General features: G+C 45.1%; 1 protein-coding gene across 11 annotated transcripts in view; it reads left to right on the top strand.

Annotated features, from left to right (window-relative positions):
* Nucleotides 1–24,992, top strand: part of LOC149441721 (epsin-1-like) — a 119,604-nt gene that overhangs the window by 17,473 nt on the left and 77,139 nt on the right. Inside the window, exon 3 of one of the 11 annotated variants that reach the window (XM_089656969.1) lies at nt 9,336–9,375. The exons of the other annotated variants lie outside the window; for them this stretch is intronic. The gene's annotated coding sequence lies outside the window, so the exon portion shown is untranslated. The remainder of the gene's footprint in view (nt 1–9,335; nt 9,376–24,992) is intronic. 11 annotated transcript variants of the gene reach the window in all.

Genomic DNA, 24,992 nt, shown 5'->3' with positions numbered 1-24,992 from the left:
CTGCTGATACACAGGAGCTATCCTTACAAGCACCCACTGCAGGCTCCTTTTTTTCCTTCTATATATACAAAGCCTGGTGTAAAATATATTTACAGAATTGCCAATCAGATTTATATCTGCCTCAGAAATGTGAACATTATTCGGGTTCCTGGAAGCACAGAAGGGAGATTACGTGGCACCATGGAAGTACATTCTCAGTGACTCTTTGAGGTGCTTTCCGAAATTTGGCAGCAGCAGCCTCCGTGGATTGTTTTTATCTTGCACCTTAAGTCCTCTGTCTCCTGCCTGTACAGTAGATGTCTGCAGGGCCCCTCTACCTCCATCTTCATCTAGAGTGGTGTTTGGTGGAGAACATGGCTTCACTTTTTGCCTGAAATCGCTCTTTACAATATCTGTGTTCCGTGTCTTTCACCTTGGTGTTTTGATGTCTGGATACAATGCCCAGAATAGCAACAAGTACTGATTACAGGTCAGACAAAAAAAATCTACCTGTGGCCTTGTGGATATCATTTTTTGGGTTTCTGGAATGAGATTCTGAAGCCGTTCCTTATTTGCAATGACATGCGTACCAATGTACACTTGTAGGCATTGTACAGCGGTGCTATATAAGAAAAGACCAGTACTTTATCAAAGCGTCACTTCCAGCATGGTGAATGAACCCAATTTGACAGTCGGTGCCCCATGATTGTAAGGTGCTAAGAGGAGTGGGTTTGCTCCTTTTATTAATGTCTACCCTCAAATTCCGTAGGCCCCATTTCACACTATGGTATTTTGAATCGTGGGCAGAATAGCCGAGATTCTGTGCATGATTCCAAAACACTTTGCTAAAATAACAAATCCCACAACAGTGTGTTCAGGTGCCATTCATTTTAATGGCGCCTAAAAAAAAAAAAAAAGCAATGTGGTTCTGCCACGATTGTCGCATGATTACAGCAAACTGCGTCATGCGAAGTGTCACTCAAAAAAAGCTCCTGCACATCTTTTGGGCAATACGCTTCCAGCAATGCGGATTGCTGTGATTGCAGCACGATTAAACGCATGACCGTCCTGGCAGAACCACACCACATTTTTTTTAAATAAATCACAAACCCCAGCGCACAAAAAAAGGATCTAAATAAAATTAAGGTAACGGTATGCTGCTGTGCAACAGTATAAAACACCAGTTAACCTCCCTATCGGTATTCCCGAGTGTAGCTCGGGGTAAAATGTCAGTACCAAAAGCGGTAACCCCGAGCTACACTCAGGCTTACCATGCGGCGCTGCATAGGGATTCCCTGCAGAGCTTACCTTGTCCTTCGCTCCCGCGATGTGTCCCCTGCAGCGTCCCCGGCCATCTCCTCCGCCTGATGCCGACATCCTGTGTTCCGGTCCCTGTGACGTACGGGCGCCGCCGCTGGCGGCGGGAAATTTGAAAATGTAAAAAAACTCATTTTTTTCAAAACGATTTTACATAGTAAAACATTGCTGTTTCAACCCATTTCACATACATTTTGTCCCTACTGCTTTGTCCTGTCCCCTGTCTGCATTTTGAATGTTCTTTCTGCCTGGAAACTTAGAAAAGTCCATGGCGTCCAAAAAGTGTCCCTTTAGGTCAAAAGCGGGTTTAGATCAGCTAGAGAACAGCGATAGTAAATCAGAACTACTTGCAGAATTGAGTGATAATGATTCGTGGGGAAATTCGTCATCAGACACTGAAAACGATTTTGCGACTTTGTTCAGCGATGTGCGAACTTGGCGCTATATTTCAGATTTCAGTGTTTTTGGTTTGATTATATTATTGAATTAAATGTAATATTATTATTATTTTTTATGATTATTTATTAAATTATAATTTTATGATTTTGTGTTTCAAATTTTATCCTACCCGGAATGTTTACTAGACTCTTGTTATAGATTTCAGTGAGTTATTCCTAAATATTACAGCCTACAATAAAAAAACTACATATTTCCATGCAAAATAATGGTACCGCTTTCAGCACCAAAAATCTGAAATAATCATACCGCTAGGGAGGTTAATAAAGAAAAATACATAAACAGCGCAAAACACAAACCTCTTTACCATAAATTGACATTAAACAATATCTAAAGTGTTCATAAATAAGTGTCATAAATATATAAATAAATGAAAGTCCTTCTTCCCAAAGGTGTATAATAAATACAACAGATAAATCTTCTCCCAAAGAAATTGTGCTTCCACCAGTGACAAATCAACATCAACCGCACTCACCAGATGTTGGGGAGTATTGCGCCTTTTAGGATTTTAGGGATCCTATGCCCCCTCTAAATTCTCCAGAACTCTTTATCCACCTTGACTGATATGATGCTCTCCTCCCAACTCCTTCAAGAGCTCCCCAACAGTGCAAGAAAAAGAAATACCATAGTGTAATACTGCCAGTAGCTTTCAATACAGTAAAAGTAATACCAGGCCACTCACATGCTCAAGGATAGGTAAAAGCATTTGTTTATTAGCCTCAATGGCTCATACATATCCTCATATCCACAGTAGTAGCAAGAACCTCACAGACTTGCGGTTTTGCAGAGGATGACCATGTATTCCACCTCAAAGATGGCCGCTTGGAACGCACCCCTCAGCATGCGTTCCACTCACCAGAAGTGACGTAGATCGTATTGACGGCGGACCGGAAGTGCGTCGACGTGTTTCGCCCCCACCCACAGGGCGTTCTCAAGACCAATTTATTTTTTTTAGCACAGAGTTTTGAAATCGTGGTGATCCTGCCTGCAATTCAAAACTCAATGGTGTGATTTAGGGCCTTTATCTAAAAACGCATTGCTATGACACTACTTTTGATGCAGTGAGAGGGAAGAGATGAGCATTCTGAACTTAGAGGCAGTTGCTGTTTTGTTGGTATGTAGATGTAAAATATGGACACATTTTGACAGAATTGTTCAAGAAATTTGCCATGTATAGGGACACAAAAATAATATCTTGTTCTTGCTACATACATGGTGGGTGGTGACATTGTTGCACTAGAATTTTATAGTGCCTGATATTCTCTGCTTTGTATGGTGTGTCATCAATAGCCCTCTTCTGCACAGATCTAAAATGTATTCGAATTCTATTTATTTTCATAACCATTCCTCATCACTTGTGAAAATGTTTACTCCTTTTCCTTTTTAATCATGCCACAAATCTATAATTGAATATTATTTGTTGTGATAATTATTTGAAATGCATCTTTCTACCCTTGAATTTTTTTTCTTTTATATTTTTGATTTTGCTGCAAGCATCTGCCTTGACTCCTCTGCTTTTTACCATTTAATTCTTGTACCAGCTGCTGCTTTTTTTCCACTGTAAAGGATCATTTGTTGCATTGGCCTCACTCTCTGCTGTATCCTCTGTGTAGCAGGTGGAGCAATCTGTTGCATATAACTGCCAAACAGAACATTCATCTGTTGTTGTTGGTCGAGATGAAATGTTCACAGTAAGATGGATATTAGGGGTAGATGTTTTACTTTTTTTTTTTTTTTTTCTTTCTTTCTTTAGGACACATCACAGTAAGATTAGAGTCATTTGTATATGTCACCAAGCCATAGGAGAGAGAACAATGAGTTGCAGTGTACGGTAGCTGACCATAGCAACAGATGGGTTGTCTGATATCGCATGGTTTCATGTGCATGTCTTCCTCCCCCCCCATGCAAAGGGGGTTTGATTAATCGGTTATGATCCTACAAATTTGGTTTAAATGCTTGACACCTTTCAGGTTCATTAAAGTGGAAGCTTAGTCAATATCTAACACTAAACCTGCTCTCAGCCAATTTTTGTTCAAACATTTTATTGTACAGAAATGGAGTACATACAGAAGGTAGCGATGAGCATTTCAGAAAATGAGGTAAATAAAAAGATACGAGGCCCAAGGCCTTAGAGCAACTGAACGTACATAGCTAATGTAGTATAGTAGCTAAAGGAGTGGTAGAAAAGAGAAGGAAGTAGAAGAATGAAGTGGAGAAAGAGAAGGAGGGGGGAGAGATAAGTGGGTAAAGTGTGTGACAACCAAGACAGGGTAGGGGAGGTGGGGTGGGACTAGACCGGAGCTACTGCTTGTGAGTGGAGGCATTAAGGAAGAAGCAATGATTCATCAAAACCTTGGGGGAGGAAGTGGTCTACCCAAGGAGACCAGATCGACAAAAATTTGGGGATATTGTCTGTAATGGTGGCTTCCACTTTGGCGTGTATCATAGCCTGTGTCACTTTATTCCGAACTGCTGGAATCTTAAGTGAAGAAGTTTTCCAAGACTTGGCTATAATTTGCTTTGCAGAGGTAGTGACCTGCAAAAGGAGCTTAAACTGAGATTTAGAGATTGAAGGGGGTCGGAGATTAAGTAAGGCTATGTCTGGGGTTGGCGCCAGTGTTTTTTGTAGCAGAGTAGATAACATGTGGAAGACACCATCCCAGAAAGTGCGGGCTATTGGGCAGGACCACCATATGTTGAGAAATGTACTGGTCATCGCACAGCCATGGAAGCAATCAGAATATCCTGGAGTATACTTAGCAATTCTTGCCGGGACCAAATACCACCAGGATATGACCTTGTAGTTCGTTTCAACTGCTACCACATTCTGCGAGGAGGATTTAGTCGCTTGCCAAATGCAATCCCAATCCTCAGGGCTCAGTGAGGAGCCCAGATCCTCCTCCCACTTGGTGATATAGGATGGCCGAGGGGAGGGCTCAGGAGTCAAATGTAGGGTGTATAGAATAGAGATAAGACCACGTCTATGTGTGTCGTTTTTACAGGCACTTTCGAAAGAGGTTGTGGTTCTAACAGAACGGGAGGTAGAGAGGGGGGAATAGAAGTGTTTTAATTGGAGGTAGCGAAACATTTCTGACGCTGGAAGAGAATGGGTTTCATGAAGGGATGGGTAGGATTGAACGCCGGAGTTGATCAAGAAGTGGTGGGCTCTAAGGAGATTGGCCGAAGATCAGAGTGCAAAGGACCGTGGGGAAGACCAGGCAGGGGGGAAGGCCGGGTTTCGAAGATGGGAAAGAAGAGGGTTGTGGGGTGATTGAAGGGGGAATCGGGATTTGAATCTATCCCAGAGAGCCATATAGTGGGAAGTGATTGGATTTTGGATAGTGTGTCGGTCAGAAGGATGAAGCCAGAGTTAGTTAGCTAAAGAGAGGGGGTCAGCATCTACAGATTCTAAAATTACCCATTGCGTGATTTCGTATGATGCATGATATTTTGGGAGTTGCGCCAAATGGGCTGCTTGATAATATTTTGTAAAGTCCGGGAGACCCAGACCCCCTTATGAGCTGATCATTATGACCCCAGTCTGATCATTATGGATAAGGGAGCCTATAATGGGATTTAAGTAGGAGCAGAAAATTTTAGCCAGGATCTTGACATCGATATTAAGAAGGGAGATAAGCCTATAGTTGGACCAAGTCGAGCCATCTGCATGGGGTTTCGGGATCATTGTAATAAGGGCGGAAACTGTATCTGGGTTAAAGTATTGGCCTGAGAGGATGGCGTTAACAGCGTTAGTGAGAACGGGAGAGATTAAATGAGCAAACTCCTTGTAATAAGAGGCAGAGAAACCGTCCGGGGCGTTTTCTGGGCTTGAGGTCTTTTGATAGCGGACAGTGTTTCAGTTGGTGAAATTGGCTTCTCTAAGACTTTAAGGTGTTGGGCTGTTAAGGTTGGAAAAGAGAGGTGAGTGATGAGACTCTTGGCCCGCGACTGGTCAAAGGGTTCATTCTGGGAGTATAAAGAGGCTAAATGTTTATGAAAAACATTAAGTATTCGGGTAGGGTTGCTGGTGTAGTCGCCGTTTGGAGAGTTTGAGGCGGATTGGCTTTGCGATATGATCTAACCTACGGAGTGAAATGGCTTAGAAAGTATCAGGCTTATTTGCTTTAGTATAGAATTTGTGACGAGACCTGTGTAGGGAGAGCTCAGCCTGGTCTGTCAAAAAGAGGTCAAGTTCTATACGGGCTTGCTCCAAAGCTGTACGATGGGGGGTGGAAGGATCGGACTGAAACAGGAGACGAGACTGGTTATATGCCGCCTCAAGACGGAGGCAAATTTGTTGCTTTTCTTTGCGGAGGAAGGACAATTTACTTATACAGAGCCCACGAAGGACGGGCTTATGTGCTTCCCATAGTAAGAGAGGGGAGACTTCTGGGGTAGAGTTCAATTCAAGATATTCTTTTAGGGTGCTTTCAAGGTCAAGGCTATGTGTAGGATGGGAAAGCAAGGTTTTGTTAATTACCCAAAAACTGTCAGAGGCTGGGGGGGACAGGGATGAGAGGGTTGTAAGGACTGCGCAATAGTCAGATCATGAGATAGGAAGAATGTCGGAGGCTAGCAATCTAGAAGAGGTGCCGACTGTTACCAGAATGTGGTCGATACATGAGAATGAGTTATGTGGGTGGGAGTATAAGGTATATCTGCACTTTACCGGATGGATTTCTCTCCAAGAATCTACCAAAGAGTGGCGATTAAGAAGTTGGAAGGAACGTGATGGGGGGGGAGGAAGGGTTGAGGAGATTTATCAAGAAAGGGGTGTACTGTAAGGTTGGAGTCAGCGCAAATTAGCAGGGAGCCACTTTTGTGGTAATCGGAGTCAACAAGTGGGATAGGAATGGAAGGGGGTCTTGATTAGGAGCGTAGTAGGAGATGACTGTAACAGGAATGTCAAGGAGCAATCCCGATAGGATGTGATACCGACCTTCTGGGTCTCCAAGTTGAGTTTGGAGCACAAAAGGGGCTGTGTGGTGAAAGGCAATGAGAACTCCCCTACGTTTTGGTGTTTGCTGAGGCGGTGAAAATTTGCGGGTAGAGTGGACCGAAGAATTTAGGTGTTGAGGTGGGGGTGAAGTGTGTCTCTTGGAGGCAGATGATATGCGCCTTCTGAGACGCAAAGAAGCGGAAGGCTTTGTTTCGCTTTTGAGGGATATTAAGGCCCTGAACGTTCAGGGTAAGGATAGTTAAGGGTCCCATTGCAGAAGTAAGGAAGCTGCCAAGGGAGGTTGGATTCAAGGCCGAGTACTGAGGAGACGGTCCCAGAAGGGGGGGGGGGGGGCGGGGAAAGAGGGGAAGGAGGCAGGGGAGGGATGGAGGTCACACAGAAGAAAGAGGCGGGGGGAAAAAGAACCAGAGGCAGTAGAAAAGAGAGAAGTAAAACGGAGAAGAACTGCCTGGCCCCTGAGACCTGAGCAAAACGACCGGTTCGAGGGGTCAGAAACAGCCCGAGCAGTTAAAGAAAAAAAAAAAAAAAAAAAGTACTGCATGGGCTGATAGGGAGCGGGCAGTGACTAGCAAAGCAGGAGAAACAGCCGAAGTAAAAAGAAATGGGCAAACAGACACCAGTTCAAGGAATGAAGTCTGGGGTTTCCTGAGTAGCAGAGGGGGGACCGTAGGTCCAACTGCACTGGTGAAAAATACACTGAAATAAGACGGGTGGTGTAGGAAAAAGGTAGTCAAGTGCGGTTAGTCCAAATCTCCAAACTGCTACGAGGGGCCTCTACAAACTAAGCCAACAGTAACAGATGACCTGGGGAGAGAAATAACACTGTGAATAAAAAATGTACAACATGATAAAGAAAACATTGAAATGGAGAACAAAAAACCCTCTGAGCTACGAGGAGTCCAAATTAGACTCTGGAACAGGGAGAGGCTCTGATTTGGGACTCGTGGGTCGGTCCGGGAGACCAACGGGGCAAATGGGCGCTGGAGAGACGGATCGCTAGATAGGCCGAACAGATGTAGGGTGGTTGAGAACGTGGCAATCATGGGGGGAGAGTCAGCAGTAGGGTCCTCCGATGCAGGGCTTAGAGGAAACAAGGGTCCACAGCAAAATGCAAAAAGAAGGCCAGGATAGCCGAGTTCCAAAGACTACCAGAGGACACAACCAAACTTGAGAAAAAGAGAGGCATCTGGAGTTGAATTCAATCCATGGAGTCCTGGGGAGCAGGAGCTGGGGAGATAAAGCGACTGCGCTTGTGGGTGGTGGTTTGGCCTGTCACTGAAGCGGAGTAGTGGGCCTTCTGGGGTGAGCAGGAAGCGGACCTTCTGTGCAAACCCTCAGGGGTGTCTGCAGGAGGGTGAAGTTGGAGAAGGCAGAGCGTGTCGATAAGTTCCTTGGTAGATCTACAGATGTAGTCACGGGACTGATGAGTGAGGCGGACAGCAAATGGAAAATTCCAATGATATGCTATACCGTGTTGTTGGAGTTGTAGGTGGGGCTTTATGGCTCAGCGTCTGGCAATAGTGGCAGGGCATAGATCCTGGAAGATTTGGTAGGTGTGGCCCTGGAAGGTTAATGTATCGGCGTTGCGCGCCGCTTGGAGGATCTGCTCTTTAGTACGGAAATAATGAAATTTCACGATGAGATCGTGAGGTGGGCCCTTTGGTCTGCATGGGGCCAGGGCGCGATGAACCCTATATAACTCGAGACGCTCAAGCTGGATGGAGGGAGCGAGCTCTTGAAGCAGGGCAATAGTTGTGGAGAAGACATCGGTAACCGTTTCAGGGAGACCGCAGATTCGGATATTGAGCAGCGGGCCATATTCTCATAATCCTCAAAGCGGGACTGGAGTGTAAGATTCTGGTCACGCATCACCTTGAGTTCATCTGAGTATGTGTGTACTTCTGCGTCCAAGTTATCGACCCTGTGTTCAAGCTTAGAAGTACGGCCACGCAGGTCACGGATTTCTTTAGATAGTTTATCTGTAATATGGTCGGAGGTCTGCTTTAATGCCCTGTGGAGCATCCTTTCAAATTTGTTTAAGAAAGTCATGTTGCCCAGGTGAGGGAGTAGGGTTAGGGAGGCCAGCTGTATGTGTTGAACTAAGTTTCCTCAGGTCAGTGTCATCTGACTCCCCCCTCTGAGATGCTTTTGGTCCGAATCCCTCTGCAGAGCTGTGAAGGAGAGGGAGCGTGGTTGTTTAGAAGTGCTGGAGTCGGCGGCCATCTTGGAGGAGGCCCGAGCCAGGGCTTTCTTAATAGGTTTGGCCTGCGGTTGATGTTTGACGGCTCCCCGGACCATCGTGCCTGGTCCTGGGGCTACCGTGTATGGTGCGGGGGCATTCACGGAGGTGGAGCGGCTTAATCCAGGCTGTGTCTCCCGCTCTGCAGCGGAGCCTCACGGAGACATGTACGCGCCGGGGATCCCTAATCTATATACCCTTGTAAAGAAAAGATCACTCTATTTACCTATTCTGAAGCCGCTCCAGTCCGGTCCCAGGCTGAGCTGTCAGCGGTGGCTTCTGTGCAGAGCAGAGGCAGTCTACAGTGGATGCCCCATAGTAAGTCTGAGTGATGTCATCTCCTATTCATTTCCTATTCATTGTCTGCTTTCTCTCTCTACACAGAAGCCGCTGCTGGAGACTGGACCGGAGCGGCTTCAGAATAGTTAAGTATAGCGATCTTTTCTTTACAGGGTTAGATAGAATAGCCTTAATATAGAATGGGACTGGGAGTAGGTTTAGCAATAGGTTTTGTCTAAACTTCCACTATAATGTTTGTGTATTCTTAAGATGCTTTCACGGAGAGCATAGTTCACTCTGATCATCATGGTATCCATGAGCCGATCCCTTCCTGAATGGTACTGATGTCAGTTTTTTGTTTTACATCTGTACCCGTTCAGTTTGTGCTCAGCAAACATACATGGTCTCGTGACTTCTCTATGAGCAGCTGGGTGTAAACAAACAGTCTATTTACATCAGGCTACCTCAACTCTATCATCTTTAGGCCCACAAAAATGGAAAAAAATGCAGTTCTTTTTCAGTGTCCTTCTCTTTTTTTTTTTTTTTTCTCTTCCAAGACAAGACGGACATGGAGGTAATCGGACGTAAACCGATTTAAGTCTTTTTTACATCCAACTGTCCATAGGGTTGCTTATAGCTTCTGATAAGGTCTGCCTGAAAAACTGACAAACGGATCTGATCGGAAAGCCCATGTTAAAGGGCCCTTAATGTAACTGGGAGGTGAAGAAGGTATGTGGAGCTGTGGGGTGGCAGGTGGGGTGAGAGCAGCAGGACGGAGATTGGGGAAAGGGTCTGATATGCTGGAGGCTGTGCATGAGCATTGTTGCCCAGAAAGGCAACAACCCGGGTCCAGAGTAAAGTGGTCTGTTACGGGTAGCTGGGCAAAGGGCCATGCATGATTATGGGGTAGTCGAATCCTTTTTATCTATGGTGTTGGATCTACATGTTTTTGTAGATGGATGAATAGATGAAGTCGACCTATGTAAATTAAGTGTCTGAATTGTTCCTTTCTTCTCTAGAGGAAGCATTCAGGTCTTCATCCTCGTAATTTAATTAACTTTAGCAGTCTAAAGAAATAAGGCATATTTCCACAGGGCAGGAATGCCCGCTTTGCATTTAACCAGGTGGCTTGTTATTGCCAAATATACTTTACTGTCAGGATCCTGTTCAGGTGGATTAGGTAACCAGTAGGTTCTTGCCCCAGGTCTACTCAAGTTAGCTAGAGAACTACTTTTGGACTTCTGACCAAAATGGTCTGACTAGGAGACCATTTTAGAAAATGTGAAGAAATGTTACCAATGCAGATTGGGATCCCCATCAAGTTGGGGGGGGGGGGGGGGAGATCTGCAAGTAGATCTTATGTAGAAGAGTCAGTAACTGATACCAGTGAGACCAATTTTAAAGCCTTTTTTTCTAAGTTCCCTGAACTATAGATTACTTTTAAGCAATGTAATTTGCTCTGTAAATTTGCACATGAACCCTTCAGGGGGCTTGGTTTTTAACTTGTGAATGAAAGAGCATTAATGGTATGGTGGGAAAGGTCTGTCTATAGAGCTCTTCATAGGGTGCAGTAGGTCTAGCAAGGAAGTATAGCCTTCAGATGGCAAACAGTTTGGGTTGGTATGTTGCCCATATGCCTGATGGTGATGTCAAGTGTTCTCTTCTGTTTGCTATCCTAAATCAATCTCAGTAGCATGGAGTTTAACCTCCCTGGCGGTATTCCCAAGTGTAGCTCGGGGTTAACTTTCAGTACCAAAAGCGGTAACCCCGAGCTACACTCGGGATTACCCTGCAGCGTTGCTCGGGGATTCCCTCTTGCATTTACCTTGTCCTTCACTCTCGCGATGTCCCCCTTGCAATGCCGGCATCCGTCTTCTGGGTTCCGTTGCCTGCGAGCATCGGGACATACGGGGGATGGAACCGGCGGGAAATTCAAAAATTTTAAAAGTGACATTCACTCAATACACTAAAAATATCATAGTATAACATTACTGGATCAAACCATTTCACATACATGTTGTCCCTACTGCTTTGCCCTGTGCCCTGCCTGCATTTTTACTGCTTTTCTGCCTGGAAACTGAGAAACGTCCATGGCGTCCAAAAAGCGTCCTTTTAGGTCAAAATCTGTTTTAGACCAGCTAGAGAACAACGATCGTAAATTAGAACCATTTGCAGAATTGAGTGATAATGATTCGTGGGGAAATTCGTCATCAGACACTGAAAACGATTTTGCGACTAAGTTCAGTGATGTGCAAACTTGGCGCTATATTTAAAATTTCAATGTTTTTGGTTTGATTACATTATTGAATTTAAATTTATTATAATTTTTTTCTGGTTATATTTTAGGATTTTGTGTTTCAAATTTTATCATACCCTGGATGTTTACTAGACTCTTGTTCGGACAGATTTCAGTGAGTTAATCCTAAAAATTACAGGCCTACAATAAAAAAAACACATTTCCATGCAAAAACAATGTACCGCTTTGAGCACAGAAATACTGACATAATCAGACCGCTAGGGAGGTTGAGGGAAATCAGATTGTGAAACAGATATACAGGTGAAACTCGAAAAAATGTGAATATCGTGCAGAAGTTCATTTATTTCAGTAATGCAACTTAAAAGGTGAAACTAATATATGAGACTCATTACATGCAAAGCAAGATAGTTCAAGCTGTGATTTGTCATAATTGTGATGATTATGGCTTACAGCTCATGAAAACCCCAAATCCACAATCTCAGAAAATTTGAATATTGTGAAAAGGTGCAATATTCTAGGCTCAAAGTGTCCCACTCTAATCAGCTAATTAAGCCATAACACCTGCAAAGGGTTCCTGAGCCTTTTAATGGTCTCTCAGTCTGGTTCAGTAGGAATCACAATCATGGGAAAGACTGCTGACCGGACAGTTGTGCAGAAAACCATCATTGACACCCTCCATAAGAAGGGAAAGCCTCAAAAGGTAATTGCAAAAGAAGTTGGATGTTCCCAAAGTGCTGTATAAAAGCACATTAATAGAAAGTTATGTGGAAGGGAAAAGTGTGGAAGAAAAAGGTGCACAAGCAGCAGGGATGACCGCAGCCTGGAGAGGATTGTCAGGAAAAGGCAATTCAAAAGTGTTGGACTTTCACAAGGAGTGGACTGAGGCTGGAGTCAGTGCATCAAGAGCCACCACACACAGACGGATCCTTGACATGGGCTTCAAATATCGTATTCCTCTTGTCAAGCCGCTCCTGAACAACAAACAACGTCAGAAGCGTCTTACCTGGGCTAAAGAAAAACAGACCTTGTCTGTTGCTCAGTGGTCCAAAGTCCTCTTTTCTGATGAGAGCAACTTTTGCATCTCATTTGGAAACCAAAGACCCAGAGTATGGAGGAAGAATGGAGAGGCACACACTGCAACATGCTTGAAGTCCAGTGTGAAGTTTCCACAGTCTATGTTGATTTGAGGAGCCATGTCATCTGCTGGTGTTGGTCCACTGTGCTTCATTAAGTCCAGGGTCAACACAGCCGTCTACCAGGAGATTTTGGAGCACTTCATGCTTCCTTCTGCAGACCAGCTTTATGGGGATGCTGACTTCATTTTCCAGCAGGACTTGGCACCTACTTACACTGCCAAAAGCACCAAAACCTGGTTCAATGACCGTGGGATTGCTGTGCTTGATTGGCCAGCAAACTCGCCTGACCTGAACCCCATAGAGAATCTATGGGGCATTGCCAAGAGAAAGATGAGAGACATGAGATCGAACAATGCAGAAGAGCTGAAGGCCGCTATTGAAGCATCCTGGTCTTCCATAACACCTCAGCAGTGCCACAGGCTGATAGCTTCCATGCCACGCCGCATTGAGGCAGTAATTGCTGCAAAAGGGGCCCAAACCAAGTACTGAGTACATATGCATGCTTATACTATTCAGAGGTTCGATATTGTTCTATGTACAATCCTTGTTTTATTGATTGCATGTAATATTCTAATTTTCTGAGATTGTGGATTTGGGGTTTTCATGAGCTGTAAGCCATAATCATCACAATTATGACAAATCACGGCTTGAACTATCTTGCTTTGCATGTAATGTCATATATTAGTTTCACCTTTTAAGTTGCATTACTGAAATAAATGACCTTTGCACGATTTTCTAATTTTTCGAGTTTCACCTGTAGGTTGTTACATTGCATTGGATATTGAGAGTTCAGGTAAGGTTGTCATCTTGAAAGTGCTAATTCTGCTCAGCCACATTGACATCAGTGATTGCCAATGTCCAAGGTCTTTTCAGATTTTAGTGAGGAGAAGGCAATAGATGGCTTCCTTTTTAATTTGCTGGGATCAAGTGTATTCCATGTTCCTAAGTATTTAAAATAGGATTGCGCCCAAGGGAAAGAATATATATTTTTTTAACTAGTAAACTCCCAGCATTTTTTTTTTAATTTTTATTTTAATTTTTTTTTTTTTAGCTTAACACATTTTATGCACAATTAAAATAAACATTCGATAGTAACCGATTTGTTAGCCACTTGCCCTCCTTAGGATTTACCCCCCTTTAATGACCAGGCATCTTTTTGCTACTCGGCGCTGCACTAATTTAACTGATAATTGCGCGGTCATACAATGCTGCACCCAGCGAAATGTACGTCCTTTTTTTTTTTTTTTTTTAACACATATAGAGCTTTCTTTTGGTGGTGTTTGATCACCTGTGCGCTTTTTATTTTTCACGCTATAAGCAAAAAAAGACCAAACATTGTGAAGAAAAACTATATTTTTTACTTTCAGCTATAAAAAATATATAGTAAACTCAACGTTATAAATTTAGGCCAAAATGTATTCTGCTACATGTTTTTGGTAAAAGAAAATCCCAATAAGTGTATATTGATTGCTTTGTGTGAAAGTTATAGCGTCTACAAACTATGGTATAGATACTGCAATTTACGCCATTTTTTTTTGCTATACAGCGCTGCACTAGTTTAATGGACAATTGTGCGGTCATGCAGTACAGTACATAAATGAAATTTATGTCCTTTTTCTCACACAAATAGAGCTTTCTTTCGGTAGTATTTGATTGCCTGTGCGTTTTTTTTTTTTTTTTTATTTATTTATTGCGCTATAAAAAAAAAGCTGACAATTTTGAGATAAAACATTATTTTGGACTTTTTGCTATAAAACATGTCCAGTACAAAAAAAATGAAATCAAATTTCGCCATAAATTTCGGCCAAAATGCATTCTGCGACATGTCTTTGCTACAAAAAAAACTCCAATACGTGTAAATTAATTGGTTTACGTGAAAGTTATAGCGCTTACAATTGGCGGGAAAGATACTCAGATTTTTATTTATTTATTTTTTTAATACTAATAATGGCGGCGATCAGCGACTGGTTTTGCCCAGCCGTGCCGACCTGCCATCGTATTTCTACAGTGGCTGGTCGGCAAGAAGTTACAATTCCGCACATATTGTTGCCTTGCAGACTGGAATGAAGACAGGGTTTTTTTTTTTTTTTTTTTTTTTCTGTTTAGCTGTATTTACTTCCAAGTGAACGATCAAACACCAACATGTCAGGGGAAAAGAGTAAAAAAAATTATTCAAAAACCGAATCACTGAGATGGAAAAAGGATCACCCTCCCCTCCTGAAAATGACTTGTAAACTTAATCAGGTGTAGCTAATCACCACCTCAAGTGACCGCTGTAGCATTTCAGTCCATGGTAGTTCAGCTGAAGCAAATCAACTATGGGTGCAAGGCACTGTCAAAAGATCTCCGGGATAAAGTTGTGGACAGGCACAAGGCAAGAGATGGATACAAAACCATTTTGAAAGGCTTTATCAATGCCTAGAAGCACAGTGAAGTCTATTAAGAAGTGGAAGGTATTTAGTACAACACAGACCCTCCCTGGATCACGACATTGCTCCAAACTGGATGAAAGAGCCAAGAGGAAACTGGTCAGAGAGGCTTCCAAGAGGCCTACAGCAACTCTGAAGCAGTTGCAGGAATTTATAACGATATCACAAATTCTCCACATATGTGGCTTGTATGGGAGGGCTGCAAGAAAAAAGTCATGCCTCAAAGGCCACATGCAGTCATGACTGAGCTTTACCAAAACACACCTTGAAGATTCTGAGGCCACATGGAAAAAGGTGTTATGATCAGATGAGACTAAAATTTAATGATTTGGCCTCAACACAAAATTGTAAATGTTTGGAATTTCTGACATGTTGGTGTCTGTATCTTTCACTTGGATGTTATGAGTTGCACTTAATAAATACAGCTGGATAAAACAAAAACTGTGTCTGTCTTCTTTTCAGGCTGCAAAGCAACAAAATGTGATTATTTTAAAAGGGGGGGGGGCAATTTCTTTTTTATCCCCACTGTATATTCAACAAGTGAATAAGTCAGCTGCTGAAAGTGCTAAAAAGAACTGAGGGGTTGATAGCACTTTTCTCCTGTCTGGAGAGAGTGTAGGTAAGGTCCTCTGATTTGGTATAATTGTGAAGTTGAAAAGATCTAATTATTAAGAGGGAACAAGAGTGCTAACTTTGGGTTCGAAATTAAAGAGTAGTTTGTTCACATATACTGTTGCTTCGTGGTGTGGACAGACCTTGAATATTTTGGTTTCCCATAATGTTGCATTAGAGGGGTTCCATAGTCAGAAGAAAGATTAGTGAAGAAAGGGGGCAGCCCTGATGGTGCCATTAGTGAGAGTAAAGTAATAGCGAGTTTCATTGATATATCCTGCTACTTAGGAGGTGGAACATAGGACTGAAGTCTAGAATGTCAGATGGATTACCAGGCCATTGCATGACCAGGTAGATTTTAGGTACTGCAAGTGCACCCTACGAAGACCTACTGGTGTTATGGCCTAAAGCAATGGCCCACGATCTGCCAGAGTGGATTAGGTCAATGACTCTAGCAATGTTGCCCCAGGGCTCTCATTGCAGGATAAAGTCAACCTAGTCAATGTGGATAATTTGTAATAAGAAGGGAAGTAGTTGGCTGGATAACATTTTTTTAAAAGAGTTTGATGTCCTTGCTTAGACTATTGGCTTGTAACTGTCATATGTAAACCTTTTTATATGTGTTTATTTATATCAAGTCTTTGTGTGATGAGGTTAAAGAGGATCTTGCATTAAAGTGCAAAGTCTGCCTTTTCAATTTGGTCCATCTCCTCCTGTAAAATCCAATGCACTATAGTAGTAGAAAAATGCACCCGTGAGAACCTCTATTCTATATTCCCATAACCCCTCTTCTTCTTCTTTTTTTTTTTTTTTTTTTTTTTTTTTTTCTCTTCATTGCTAATTGTGATGGCACTATCCTTCTGGCCAGATTACTGGGTAATGGAGTACCTAAAATCTTGCAAGAATACACTCCAATTCAGTGCAGAATTTTCTTCTAAGATTTGGGATCCTCATTCCCAGGATCTTGCCAGAAGATGTGTGATGTTGCCACAGGCGGAAGATGGGTGTAAGGTAAGTGTATGTGGTGGGTTTTTTTTCTTTTCCCCACTTATTATGCAGCGGTATTTACAGGGGAAGGGGGACCTTGTCTAATAAGTGGACCTTGCTTTTTAATGTGAGACCCACTTTAACCACTTCAAGTCTGGACACTTTCACCCCCTTCCTGTCCAGGCCAGCTTTCAGTTCTATCGCACTTTGAGTGACAATTGCGCGGTCATGCAACAGTGTACCCATATGAATTTATCATTTTTTTGGAGACAAAACTTTATTTTGGTGGCATTTATTCACAACTGGGATTTTTTATTTTTTTGCTATATAAATGAAAGTCCAAACATTTTGGGAAAAAGTGTTTTTTTTCTTTTTGCAAATCTTTCTTCATAAATCTTGGCCAAAATGTATTCAGCTATCTTTTTAGTAAAAAAAAAAATAAAATAACCCAAATTATAATTTTTCAAAAGTGTTTTTAAATTTTCAATTATTATATATTTTTTACATACTGTCACCCTAGCAGTACAGTGTCACCATAGTAACACTGTACTACTTGGGGGGGGGGTGGTGATTTATTTTATTTTTTTTAAACAGATTGCTTTTACACCCATAAAGGCTGTAAAGGCAAGGCAATCCTTTCTCCTCTCTGGCTGCATTCTTGCAGCCATTGAGAAATACTGTGAGAGCTGTGATTGGTCACAGCTTGTCACATGGTACAAGGCTGTTGTGAATAGCCTTGTACATGTGACCTCTGATCTTTCACAGATTTCACTAATAGTAAGCAATTATGTCATCAAGTCAAGTGTAATCTTGTTTACTACTATTCATGCGATCACTGATTGGCCAATCAGTGATCACATGATCAGGACTTTACAGAGGGTGTTCACCGATCGCGGTGCTGCGCGCTCCCAGGAAGCACGTACAGGCAGTGAATGCAGGGGCCTTTTTATAAACGGCCACCTGCTTCGGCACTGCTCCTGTCTGGCTGTTTATGTACATGAGCCAGACGGGAAGTGGTTAAAGAGTGTGCTTTCTCATAGTTTTTGCATTAAACAATATTTATCAGTGTTTTTTCATATCGAACTAATTCTAGGTGTGGGTGTTTTTATATAGTTACGTTGGTCCTGCTTGGACCAATGTAAATATGTATACACCATACCTGGACAATGCCCCTGGAAGCTGGAAATAGCTGAAGTAGACATTGTTACTTCAGTGTTCTCCACTTGCTTCTGGGTCCTGTGCTGAGCGGATGGGCTGATGCATTGTGAACATAGGAAGTCAGCTGCTGAGCATGAGCTTGTTTATGCACATCTTGGTGGCTTGATCACCCTGCTGTTCTTTTTTGATTTGGAACAGTAGCAAAACGGCCTCTGTCCCTGTCTAGGAGTCAGACTTTGCTGCGGCAAGGAGATTATTGCTTATCCTGTAAAATCAGATTGAAGGTTGGATCTCGGGTGGAAGGGCCGCGCTATTGTCTCAGGAGGTCTAAGAGGATGGTGATTCGTTCACTCTTCAGCATTGATGAAAAGCTGGAATCTGCATTTAGCAATAAATAGCTGGGAGAATGCAAAATTAACAAATGTGTTTTACTCATTTGAATGCAGTCTTTTTATAGCCCAGTGCCTGATCACATGGGGGGGGGGGGGAGCAGCGCAGTCTCCATATACAGATGGTACATTAAGTTGTGACTACAGAATGGTGGCTTTTTGTGATTCATTTATTTTTGTTTTAATCTAAGTCAAATTGTTTCAATTAAGTCAATGCAACTTTTATTCCACTAGGAAAGTACCTGCAATCCACAAATACTAGGCCATTTAAGCCACTCATTGAATTCAAAACACCTAGATGAACCAGTTTTACTCCTTTTTGTGATAGGTAGTAGACTGTATATTTTATACCTAAAAGACTGAATAAACATTTGGGAATCCAATGCTAGTTTTGATTTGATTTGTCAAAAGAAGTTGGGAAACGCAAGAAAGACCTACCTCTAGAAGAATAGGTAGCTTCTTTTTATGATGTGATATTGGTGAGGCCTCAAGCTTTTTTTTTTTTTTTTTTTTTTTTTTTGTAGGATTCAACCTTAATGCAGTTCTGTAATGTGTGAGTGTACCTATGAAAGAAGACAGCTTTTTGTATACCCAGAAGAGTCTGGTCCAGAGGCTTTACAGTTTTTATTACGGTTTATGTATGAAAAGGGCACCAACAAGACCGTTTAATAACCAGATTTTTCTTTTTCTTATATATATTTTTTTCCAAACCAGGACCTATAGAATTGATGGAAACCATTTTTGTAAGCGGCCACTGTCATAGCAACATTTGCTTGAAAGAGTGCTGTTAAAGCGTAGCTCCACCCAAAAGGGAAAGTTCTGTTTTAAGTCTTTGTCCCCCACTCCCCATTAAGGATTGGCACCTTTGGGGAGTGGGTACCTGAAATTGACAGGTACCTGCTCCCACTTCCGCTGCAATCACCTAGGTGATTGGAAGTGGAAGTTGTCCTCCTACCCTCCCCTCCCCGTAGTCTTCTGGGACACATGACCGGTCCCAGAAGACTACGGGGTGACAAAAGACAAAATTCCATCTATTTCAACCATAAAAACAAACAAACAAAAAAAGTTATTATTCTGTACCCACAGTTGATCCAGAGGAAGGCAAAAAAACCCCAGCAAAGCATAATCCAATTTGCTCCTGCTGGGGAAAAAAATTCTTTCCTGATCCCCCGAGAGGCAATCGGATATTCTGTGGATCAACCTTACCTATAAATGTTATATCCAGTTATAACAATGTGGTTGGTTTTCTTCTTTGGGAGGACAGTCTGCCTGTACACCAACGGTCAGGCTTCTGCTGACAGACCCCACCCCCGCACAGCTGTTCATTGGTGGGAAGATCAGTGTACTGCTGTTTTTCTGCCTTCTGCTGACACGCCCCCTTGCCTAGCTCATCAAAGTGTATTTGTGTCCCTGCCTTTTACACAACATGGTGTCATTGCTACGGACAAGCTGCTGCTGAAAAGTATTTGAAAGATTTTATACAGATTTACAGACTGTGCATACATACACTGTATATACTGCCTTTTGTAAAATGGCTGTATTGTGGACTTAATTACTCACAATGCACTGTTTTGAGATATGTATAGTATGTGTAAAGGGAAGGTCTCAAATGACTCACTAGAGTACGAATATAAAGACTAGAGATGAGCGAAGAAATGAAAAATTCGATTCGACTGATTCGGCGAATTCGTGGACAATATTCGATTCGAGTCGAATAAATTCGCTGTGAATTTAACTTAAAAAAGGGTGTTTCTAGGCTTCAGAGAGACTTAATATTAGTGCAGAACACTGTACCTTTAATTTAAATGCCCTTGGAGTCTGCTGGGGAAGAGAAATAATACTGTCACTCAGTATGACATGCAGATGAGTGCCGTCGATCTTAGAATCACCGCACACTTCACTCATTTGGCCAGTCACGGGGCCAAAACCAGTGTTTGGAGCCACAGTGTGGCGGTGGAGGCAGCAGCAATGGGAGGCCATACAGCAACCTATGACAAAATGGAAACCAGCAGGAGTGTGAGGAGACCTCAAAGTGGCACATGGCAGAGTGGGAGCAATGGGAGGCGGTACAGGGACCCAGGTCACACTGTGGGACCAGCATCAGCGTGAACAGGCGGTACAGGGGCCCATGGCCGATTTGACCTCGTTCATCCCATAGTCCTGCCGACTCACGAATAGCGTGGCCTCCTCAAAGGGCCTGAGCAAGCGCAGGTGTCACGCATGAGCTGACAATGGCTAACATCTAAGTTACACAGGGAGTACCTTTATCCGCTTTTAACATCAGGAAATCTGTGATGGCCTTTCGCTGTTCGTAAAGGCGGTCTAACATATGTAGTGTTGAATTCCACCTTGTTGCAACGTCACAGCATGAGGAGTCGGTACGGGGGCCCATGGCAGATTACGTGCCTGGCAGCAGCAATGGGAGGCCCGTAATCTGCCAGCACCCTATGTCAAAAAATTGAACACACCAGCAGTGTGAGGAGACCTCAAAGTGGCACATGGCAGAGTGGGAGCAATGGGAGGCGGTACAGGGACCCAGGTCACACTGTGGGCTCAGCAGCAGCGTGACCAGGCGGTATAGGGGCCCATGGCCGATTTGGGGCCTGGTGGCACCTATGGAAGGCCTGTAATCTGCCAGCAACCTATGACAAAATGGACAGCCGCAGGAGTGTGAGGAGATTTCAAAGTGGCACATGGCAGAGTGGAAGCAATGGGAGGCCGTACAGGGACCCAGGTCACACTGTGGGCTCAGCAGCAGCGTGACCAGGCGGTACGGGGGCCCATGGCCGATTTGGGGCCTGGCGGCACCTATGGGAGGCCTGTAATCTGCCAGCACCCTATGACAAAATGGAACCCTGGGCTGGGGCAGGCAGAACCGCCGTATCTTTATCACGGTTTTCCCAGGCCACCGAATGGCGACGCTGCATATGCTGACGCAACGCTGTAGTCCCAACATGGGCCTACTGGCCACGCTTGACTTTCTGGCCACATAGTCGACATACGGCTACGTTTACTTCCTCGGGCGGCTTGACGAAAAATTGCCACACCGCAGAGTAGGAAACTTTGCCTCCGCTACTCCTCACTGGCTGACTGCTACTTCCTCCGTGCACACCGACACCACTACTGGCCGTGGTGGTAGGCTGCAGTGGAGCTGGTGCTCTACTCCGTGGCCGTTTGCCTCCACTGACACTGCTGCGACCCTGCTGCCTCCTGGCAGCAGCAATGGGAGGCCGTACAGGGACCCATGAGAGACTCTGGACTTGGCAGCAGCATGAGGAGGCGGTATATAGGGGCCCATGGCAGATTAGGGGCCTGGCAGCAGCTATAGGAGGCCCGTAATCTGCCAGCACCCTATGTCAAAAAATTCAACACACCAGCAGTGTGAGGAGACCTGAAAGTGGCACATGGCAGAGTGTGGCGATGGAGACAGCAGCAATGGGAGGCCGTATAGGGACCCATGAGAGACTCTGGACTTGGCAGCAGCATGAGGAGGCGGTATATAGGGGCCCATGGCAGATTAGGGGCCTGGCAGCAGCTATAGGAGGCCCGTAATCTGCCAGCACCCTATGTCAAAAAATTCAACACACCAGCAGTGTGAGGAGACCTGAAAGTGGCACATGGCAGAGTGTGGCGATGGAGACAGCAGCAATGGGAGGCCGTACAGGGACCCATGAGAGACTCTGGACCTGGCAGCAGCATGAGGAGGCGGTATATAGGGGCCCATGGCAGATTAGGGGCCTGGCAGCAGCTATAGGAGGCCCGTAATCTGCCAGCACCCTATGTCAAAAAATTCTACACACCAGCAGTGTGAGGAGACCTGAAAGTGGCACATGGCAGAGTGTGGCGATGGAGACAGCAGCAATGGGAGGCCGTACAGGGACCCATGAGAGACTCTGGACTTGGCAGCAGCATGAGGAGGCGGTATATAGGGGCCCATGGCAGATTAGGGGCCTGGCAGCAGCTATAGGAGGCCCGTAATCTGCCAGCACCCTATGTCAAAAAATTCAACACACCAGCAGTGTGTGAGGAGACCTGAAAGTGGCACATGGCAGAGTGTGGCGATGGAGACAGCAGCAATGGGAGGCCGTACAGGGACCCATGAGAGACTCTGGACTTGGCAGCAGCATGAGGAGGCGGTATATAGGGGCCCATGGCAGATTAGGGGCCTGGCAGCAGCTATAGGAGGCCCGTAATCTGCCAGCACCCTATGTCAAAAAATTCAACATACCAGCAGTGTGAGGAGACCTGAAAGTGGCACATGGCAGAGTGTGGCGATGGAGACAGCAGCAATGGGAGGCCGTATAGGGACCCATGAGAGACTCTGGACCTGGCAGCAGCATGAGGAGGCGGTATATAGGGGCCCATGGCAGATTAGGGGCCTGGCAGCAGCTATGGGAGGCCCGTAATCTGCCAGCACCCTATGACAAAAAATGGAACACACCAGCAGTGTGTGAGGAGACCTGAAAGTGGCACATGTTTGAGGCATGATTCATGGCGGATTTAGTCAGTTGTGTCAGGAACTGGTGGTTTGAAATCCAGACTAATCCACGCCTGATTCATTTTCACAAACGTGAGTCTCTCCACACTTTGGGTGGACAGAGGTGTCCTCCGCGGAGTTACAATACCTCCTGCCGCACTAAACACGCGCTCCGATGCCACGCTACTGGCCGGGCATGACAGCCTTTCAAGGGCAAATTCAGCTAGTTGGGGCCAAAGGTCAAGTTTCGTTGCCCAGTAGTCAAGGGGATTGTCTACCTCGGTTGGCAGGGTGCTGTCCAAGTAGGCCCAAGCCTGTTGTTTGAGGTCCTGCTCCAGGTCCACCTGATGCTGCTGCTGCGGCTGGTTAGTAGTTTCCTCACTGCGCTGGTGAAGAAAGCTACTCATCATCGACTGCAGACTGAGGCAGCCGCTGCTGGTGGAGCTGCCACTGCTCCTACCACCCCACCCCTCCCCTGCTGCCATGGCAGCGGAACGCGAGCGCACAGGGCCCACAGTGTCTGAGGATGGACGTTGGCGCACAAAGGCAGAGACCAACTGACTACATAGGTGGTTTTTATAGTACGTTATTTTGGCCTCCCTCTCAGCAGGTGTGAAAAAGGCCACCATTTTTGAACGGTAGCGAGGGTCCAACAAGGTGGACAGCCAAAAGTCATCCCTCTGTCTGATGGTTATTATTCGGCTGTCGCTACGCAAGCAACCGAGCATGCTATGGGCCATTTGTGCCAAGGAATGCGAGGGACTCCCTGCCTCCATCTCCACAGCATACTGCCACGGTGCGTCTGGGTCCTCTGTCTCCTCCTCCTCCTCCTCTACCAGATGCTCCTGCTCCTCCACTCCTGTCCGCTGAGTGGAAAAACCACCCATTTCACTCAATAATTCCTGAGCACAAATGTCCTCCTCTACCTCCTCCTCTTCTTCCTGTCCTGCCCCCACAGGGGTCATGTGGCGTTGAGATCTGTGCGCCACGTCTACCGCACCCTGACCAGCCATTGTTAACAGCATTTGTTCCAGGACGTGCAACAGAGGAATGACGTCGTTCATCCCATAGTCCTGCCGACTCACGAATAGTGTGGCCTCCTCAAAGGGCCTGAGCAAGCGGCAGGTGTCACGCATGAGCTGCCAATGGCTGACATCAAAGTTACACAGGGGAGTACCTTTATCCGCTTGTAACATCAGGAAATCGGTGATGGCCTTTCGCTGTTCGTAAAGGCGGTCTAACATGTGTAGGGTTGAATTCCACCTTGTTGCAACGTCGCAGATCAGGCGATGCTGTGCAATTACGTTCTGCCGCTGCAGCTCAAGGAGGGTGTGCTTTGCGGTGTAGGAATGGCTGAAATGCATGCAAAGTTTACGTGACATTTTAAGGATGTCTTGCACTGGGATGGTGGATTTTAGGAACCGCTTGACAACCAGATTGAACACGTGAGCCATGCATGGCGCATGGCACAACCTTCCTTGACGCAGAGCAGACACCATGTTCTTTCCGTTGTCGGTCAACATGTTTCCGATTTTCAGTTTGCGCGGAGACAGCCATCTGTCGATTTCTCTGTTCATTACACTCAGAAGTTCCTCCCCTGTGTGACTACGTTCGCCAAGGCATACCAGGTGCAGCACAGCGTGACACCGTTGCGCCCTGCACATGTGATATGCCGGTCGGGTAATGGGACTTGGCACGGGGGTGGCGGCTGAGGACACGGCGGAAGAAGAGGTGGTAGAGGCGGACATCTTTGCCGGACCAAGGACGTGCAAACGTGGAGGCAAAAGCGGCGTGACCTGTCCAAGTTGCTGGTGCGGCTGTGACGGCACCACGTTCACCCAGTGGGCCGTAAATGACATGTACTGTCCCTGACCGTAGTTACAGCTCCACACGTCGGAACTGCCGTGCACTTTGGCAGAGACCGACATGCTCAAAGACTGGCCCACCATGTCTTCTACATGTGAATGCAGGGCTGGCACTGCCTTTTTGGCGAAGAAATGCCGGCTTGGCACTCTCCACCGCGGCTCGGCACAAGCCATCATTTCTCTGAAAGGTGCTGAGTCCACCACTTGGAAAGGGAGGGACTGCAGCACCAGCAACTTGGACAGGAGGACGTTCAGCTTCTGCACCGTCGGGTGCGTGCTCGCAAACTGTTGTCTCTTGGAAACGGATTCCAAGAAAGACTGCTGACGGAATCCGTGAAGAGGAGTAGCAGGAGAAGGAGCATCTGAACGAGCGGAAGATGCCAACGAGCGACAACTCCCCCTCAGCAGAGGTGTTGGAGCCTTGACTGGCTGATGGAGGGCGATTGACGTCG

The sequence above is a fragment of the Staurois parvus genome, unplaced genomic scaffold (genome assembly GCF_062004578.1).
Source record: "Staurois parvus isolate SC_StPar_1 unplaced genomic scaffold, SC_StPar_1.0 ptg000953l, whole genome shotgun sequence".
Taxonomy (NCBI): Eukaryota; Metazoa; Chordata; class Amphibia; order Anura; family Ranidae; genus Staurois; species Staurois parvus.
Note: the sequence above shows the minus strand (reverse complement) of the source record. Positions and strands in the feature narration are given on the sequence as shown.